Below are 7,388 nucleotides of genomic sequence, written 5' to 3'. Positions count from 1 at the left end.
CTTTCCTTTGATTTTTTGTGGTAAACGGCATCAGTTATAAGTGGTGCTAAGAGAAAAAAGTGTATGCTGCAGGCAGACATCATGGCCTGCCATGAGAGCAGCGCTGGGATAACTTCTCGTTACTTTGAGGCCAGGCTGCCGTTGGCAAGTGACTTAGTAACTGGCCATTGATTGCCTCGTCTACAAAGCAAGGGCTGCAACAATACTCTTTCCTTGTCCTATTGTTAGGATTACCAGTTAACCCTCATAGAATAGTACAGAAACTGACACACGGAAAGCACTCGCGGTGAAGAAATTGCTGTTACTGTTAATAAATAAAACTACCATTCCTCCTCCCTTTCACCTACAGCAAATTTCTACCCATTCGTGAACATCAACCCCTTGTCCCTGGCTTGGAGTTTTGAACAGTTAGCCGTTTCTCCGTAGAATGTCCATGTTAAATTGCCTGCCGATTTCCAAGAACATGCTTGTACATTTTTTTCTTCCTGACTAGTAGCTGTGAACTCTCAGATTGGAAAAATGATTTCACTTGAGGAGCAATGCCCAGACCACACTGGATTCTAAGTATCTATGAATAGATAAAGTTGAGGTGATTGGTGAGATATAATGTGGCCCTTATAATACTTACCATCTACTCTGCATGCACTGCTAAGTGGAAGTTCACTGTAAGATTCTTTTACAGTGTTGGTGGATCACACAAAAGCAAGTCATCAGAATCCCATGCAATCCAAAGATAGGGTTTTAAAATTGTGCTTAATTTGGGCAGAATAATAGGGGGCCATATGAATGACCAAAGTCATAACTGGTCTATTTTCTCTGATCACAACCACTTTAGATAATTTTTAAAAATTTTCCAACAAATACACTTTTCTAAAGCATTGCACTCATTTTTTTTTTTTCTGTTTCCAAATCTACCACGTTTCCCATGCCTGATGAAAAGTGACTAGCTACATTTTGTGTGCCTATTTTGAGTTATCTCAAATAGCTAACACAGGTGCCCACTGTTGGAAGGAAACCTCACGAGAATAGTAGCTGGTGCTGTTCCTCAGTTAATAGCTGGTAAATGCTCCGAAGTGGGTTGAGGGGATAAATCAGGTGCTATTACTAATCCGGTTTTTATTTTATTTTTATTTTTATTTTAGACTTTATGATAAAAAAGCATTGCAAGTGGGGAAAAAATCACATACCGAGAAATTAACCAGGCCCAAGACTATGCACCTCAATCAGCTCCTACACAGTTAGAGTAACTGCTTGGAACAGAAGCTCCGGAGTCAAATATTGGATTTTACACCTTTGCGATTGGATACATTTTTATGTACTTATCCACCACCCAAAGCAAGAAATCCAGGACCGAGTTAGAACTAGAAAGCCCATCAGCTTTACAACCTCTTTCACAGCCTGAGCTCATTACCTCCAGCGTTCAGCCCTTCCTCACTCCCTAATACGCTCCGTCTCATGCTCTATTCTCTATGTGCTTTTCTGTGCCCAGCTCTATATTTGTTTATACGTGTACATGTGTCATAGGCCAGGCTCCGTGCATCAGAGACAGCATGTAGTTTTGTTTCTGCGATCCTGTGATCTCGTTTAATGTTCTAAGCCCTGTTATCCCTTATTTATATATAACAATAATAAGGAAACTAAGAAATAGAAATGAGCTCCCAGAAGCCAAAGGAAATGTCAAAGGTTACTGCAAGCTGTAGCTCCTCTCTACAGATTGGTATCCTAAAGGCTGAGCATGCCCTTTGCTGCCCAGCATTCCTGGAGCGGCACATTCTCGTCCTCGGTGAGTCTCAAACATCCTTGTTTCCTTGATTGTCCACCCAGCTAGCCATCGTGTCTCTAGAAGTGGGTCCCTATGCTTCTTATAGCATCATGTAGTTCCACTGATTGGGTTGTTGGAATTGTCCCTCAAGGGGGATTTCAGCTCTTTAAAAAAAAAAAAGCATCTTTCTATTATTTCTCGTTTGTTTGATTCAAGTAGTCCGTTGTCTTTACATTTAAGTGGCATTAAATATTCGTTCACCCGGAGAATATTTATTGTGCAGCCAAGATACCTGGAGATACAGTAGTGATCATAAAAGACAGCATCTTCATTTTCAAAGTTTGGCTTTGAAGGCAGAAAATAAATAGGAAAGTTGATAACACACACATATGCACACTAAAGGGAATAAGGCCGAGAGATGAGCTGGTAGGTGGTAAACAAGGCTAGGTGGTGATGGTAGTGGCTTCTGTCTCTCAGAGGGAACCATTAGAGAGTGGGTCCTGAGACAAGGAAGCAAGCTGTGTAATAAGACTTTGGCCAGAGCCACAGCAAGTGGAAACAGAGGCGTAAGCAGATAATAGATGCAGTAGGGTTGGGCACTGTGATTAGGGCAGGCAGGCAGACAGACACAAGGCGCACTGAGCATCTGTAATCTGAAAACCAAAACACCAAATGCTCTCAGGTTCAAACTTTTTTGATAACTTACATCACAGGTGGGAAATTCTATGTGTGACCTCCTGTGACAGGCGCCGGTCAAAGCACGGGTGCACGAAAGGATTTTATGCAATTACATTCACGCTATGCGAATATGTTACGCTACATTTCATTGAGTGATCAAAAACTGTATTGGCATATAAATAAAATAACAGCTATCCATTTGTGGCCCCTGGGGTGGCAGTAACATTTTATTATATTATTCTTGTTTTAAACAATATATTGTATATTTTCATTAAAATAAATTTATATTAAAATAATGAAAAATATAATTATATGTAAATATGTGTGAATATATATGCTTTCATATATATTAAAAGTCTGTAAGTATGCATTTCTTTTAGAGGGTGGACTGAGATCTGTCAGGGCTTCACATGTTCTTGGCAAGTGCTCTACTCCTGACTGTACGGTACTTAGGCTGTGTTATAGTATGGAGTTTGCCCAGAAATTTTAAATTACATTATTATTATTATTGTTATTGTTGTTGTTGTTGTTATTTTGGTTTTTGAGACAGGGTTTCTCTGTGTAGCCCTGGCTGTCCTGGTCTCACTTTGTAGACCAGGCTGACCTCAAACTCACATTGATCCACCTGCCTCTGCCTCCCGGGTGCTGGGATTAAAAGTGTGTGCCCACCATGCCTGGCTGGTTACATTATTCTTCTAACAGTACCATTAAAACAGAAACATAAGGACAGAGAATCATTGTGACTTCAGGGTTAGCCTGGGCTACATAGTAAGTTGTACTTCAGTTTGAACTACCATGTGAAATCTAATTTCAAAAAAACAAAGGTAGGCAAAACAAAACTTCGTGAAACTCATTTTCATCTAAATGAGGATACGTTTTCTTGTAGCTACTAAGACCTGGAAAAATAATAACAATAGAAAGCCAATGTGATGAGGAGGATGGGCAGAGACAGGATGAAGTTGGGGCCTGCTGTAGTTTTTGTTCTACTCAGGAGGCTACGAAGACTGCGGACACCAGTGAGGCGAACTAGTTTTAGTCTTGTCTTGTCTTGAGAAGAGAAGGATGAAACTGCCTTGCGTGATTTACACTGCAAAGGGACATTCTGTCTCTCCAGTAGGCCCCACAAAAGTTTAAAAAGGAACAAGAACACACAGGGATGAACAGAAAATATGGAATACATCCGTAGAAATCAGTTCTGTTTAAAAAAAAAAAAACTTACCAAATTCACTGAAAAGAGTTCAGGAAGGCTGTGCTTACCTAGTGTCCAGCAATGTGCTGGATAATGAAGATACGCCTTTAAAATGTGGGAAAACAGATAATATTAGGATTAAACTCTACTCCCCAATTGCTTCTGAGCCACGCGTTTTATATAAAACAAAACAAAACAGCTTTAAAAGAGACAAAGAAAGGGAGAAAAGACAAAGTATTTGTAGAGACCAGGAGCATAATCATCTGGCTATAGATTGGAAAGAAAAACTCCTGTGAATGAGCGGTGGGATTGGGAGTAACATTGTAGAGGAATGGTCATTCGGAATATGGCTGTTGTGGCAAGAGATCAAATCCAAAGACCTTCTAGATCTGTGTGATCCGGCTGGAATACAAACACACCTTTAATCCAGGAGACAGAGGCAAATAGATCTGAGTTCAAGGCCACCCTGGTATAGAGCAAGTATCAGGTAAAGAAAAGCTTAGGTCCGGGCATGGTGGCACACGCCTTTAATCCCAAACAATGAAGGTAAAGTTAGTTTGTAGAAAGAAGCACCCATGTTTGAAAGTGATGTCTAATTGAGTGGCAGAAAAGGTGATGAATCAGAGAGGATTTGACAGACTAGGATACACCCAACTGTCACAGGAAGAGAGAGGAAAGGGAAGCTGCTTAAGAGGCAGTTTTACAGAGAGAGGAGGCAGTTTTACCAGGGCAGTAATAGAGAGATGGGATGCAGAGAGAGAGAGAGATGGGGTGGGGGGGGGTGGGGGGGAGAACTCAGGTGAAGATGGAATGAGCCAGAAAATGAGAAGAAGCCAGAAGATTAGAGCAGATTGCTGAGTTAGTTTGAAACCAAGCAGAGCAATTCTGGGCCAAGAGAGAAGCCAGATTGAATCAGTCAGCTGAGAGAGGAGTTTGAGCCAGAACAGCTGAGTTGGACCAGCCAGCCCAGAGCTCAGAAAGAACAAGAAAGGGCGAGCTTATTAAGCAGTAAGTCTCAGAGGCTAAAACGTTCTAGGCCTACGTTAGATTGTAAGGAGGCTAGAAGCTTCCAGGACTAGACCTTGGTTAGCAAAAGGAGGCATTTAATAATAATTGAACCAGGAGAATAAATTACACCTGTCTTAAAATTCTGCTCACGGCAGAAGAATAGCAACGATACAGGTTATGGTCATCCTGTCCATCTGAGGGTCAAAGGAGGAAAACTAACACAAGGGAGAGGCTAAGTGCCTCAGGAAGCACAGAGGCCTGAAAGAGCAAGTTACTTGGTCCACGTCTCAGTGTTTTCATTTAAAATGTGATGCGTGCATGTGTGTAATGTGTGTGCATGCTTTTGTGTGCACAAGTTTGCTTGCGAATGCAGGCACACACGTGCCGTGGCACATACATGGAGGGCATAGGGCAAGCTTCTACCACACTTGAGGGTGAGTCCTTTGCTCTCCTCTTCTTATGCTACGTAGTTTTCTTCAGCGCTTCCGAGGATTCTCCTATCTCTGTCTCCCATCTCACCACAAGAGCACTTCGGTTATAGATGCACACAGTGGAGGACACACCCAACTTGACCTAGGGTCTGGGGATGCTTGGGTTTGTGTGGGAAGCTCTTTATCCACTGAGCCTTTTCTCCAGCCTCTTCTTCATTTTAAAATGACAGCCAAGGCCTCTATTATTAGGACCATATGAGAGCGAAATCAAAGAACAGATGTAAACCTTTTAGACTACTGCTGCCTTGTGATAGCTTTAAGAGACGAGCCCACCGGACGTGCTCAGACCTATTTCATTTTTCTGGCAACGTCCCGCACCTTTCTATCCACTCCACTGTGTATATAGTCCTGAATCATAACTTTATTTCTTGAGACTCCTTGGCATTTCCCCCCATTATTTCATAAATCTACAGTTGCAGGGAAGGAGGAGGGATGCTGGAGATAGTTTTAAAATCCATCTTTTCTCAGTGTGGATTTTTCTTTGTGGGGGGTCAGGGTCCGGGAGTAGGGGGGCGAGTGAAATTCTTTTCTGCGTCCTCTCTTGAATTCCAAGAATTTGGCTGCTGTTTATGCAAGTGTGGGTGCTTGCATCCATGTTAATCCTAAACACACGTGGCCTCTTGGTCCACATATGCTTGCATTCATGCTTAATCTGCAACACACGTGGCCTCTTGGTCTACATACGACTTCTCTCTCTAGGTCAGAAAGAGTTTATATGCTTTTGCAAAGGTTCATTTCTGTTGAGATATTGTTTGTGTTCTAAGAATTGTTCTTTCCCATGCCCAGGGGTGTTGGAGGAGGCATGTGTGTGTGTGTGTGTGTGTGTGTGTGTGTGTGTGTGTGTGTGTGTGTGTGTTTGTGCGCGCGCGCGCGTGCAGGGCCTGGTTAACTCCATGGTGGTTTTTTGTTTGTTTGTTTGTTTTGTTGTTGTTTTTTGTTTTGTTTTGTTTTGTTTTTGTTTCTTTTTGGTTTTGGTTTTCTGAGACAAGGTCTCACTCAAAATATAGCCTCAGTTGGTCTGGAACTCACAGCAATCAGCCTGCTTATGTGCCACCATGCCTGGACAACTCCATTGTTATGCGTTTTAATGTTTGTTTTTTGATTACTTCATATATGCCTTTTGGAGTTTCTGCTTTCTAAGTATGCCATCTCTTTTCTTAAAGAAAAAAATAGCTATGTTTTATTTTCCGGTGTTAATGCACGCTCACGTGTGTACATGTGTGGAGGTCAGAGGACAACCTGTCATCCTAGGTTCTTTTCTTCTGCCCTGTGGCCTCTGAACGTGGGGATTAGGATGTCAGGCAAATGTTTGAGGCCAAGTGCCTTCCTGCTGAGCCATAAATACAGACAGCAGGGGACTTTTATCTTTTTCTTTTGATAGCCTTTTTTCTATAACTCAGAATCAACTTGTCTCCTGACTTCATGACTTTGGTCTTCATAATAAATGTTAATACCTTTCACAGCACATAGAAGCATAAATTTAATGGCTATAAATTTAAATGAGTCCAGTAATCAGAGTTAATATTGTATTATTATACTTCTGTCCATTTTTTCATATATCAAACAATTCCTAAGCTATAATTTAGGACATAAGACTGTGCGGCACTGTTGAGTTTTATTGGGTTAAAACATTTCTCCTCTTAGCTGCCTGCTTAGTTTTTACCTGTCCTCTTTCCAGTGTTAAATCTGGAGCCCCTAAAGCTACTTTTGTTTGTATTCGTGTAAAATGTTTCCATACGGTCTTTTCCTCCCTCCAGACAACTTTAAGGTCTCTCTTTGTAAATAATGCTCAGTTGGGTTTTGTCTCCTGACTCAATTTATCAGACGTTGTCTGCAGACTGCTTATCTCCTGCAGGCTCTGAAATAGTCCAAGAACTGAGGTGTATTCTTGTCGTGTGGTTGTTTCTTTCTGTTTTGCTCCCCTGTACTCATTCTTTTTAAATTATGCCCTCCTCTCCTCTCCTCCCTTCCTCTCCTCTCCTCTGTCCTCACCTTCTCTCTCCCATCCATTCCTATGCTCCCCCCTTCTTTTTTCTTTCTTTCTTATTTTGCATTCTGTTGGAAAGAGTAATTTTACAGAGTGATTTGCTTTCAATTTCCTGAACTTATGTTTAGTCTCTGATCTCTGATTTTTTTTTTTTTCTTTCCTTTGGCTGTACTGGACTGGGTTTGTAGATCAAGCTGGCCTTGAACTCACCCTGACCTACATGACTCTGCCACCCTGAGTGCTGGGATTTCAGGTGTGTGCCACCCAGCCTGA

Source organism: Acomys russatus, chromosome 28 (assembly GCF_903995435.1).
Source record: "Acomys russatus chromosome 28, mAcoRus1.1, whole genome shotgun sequence".
NCBI classification, from domain to species: domain Eukaryota; kingdom Metazoa; phylum Chordata; class Mammalia; order Rodentia; family Muridae; genus Acomys; species Acomys russatus.
This window is presented reverse-complemented; position numbering follows the sequence as displayed.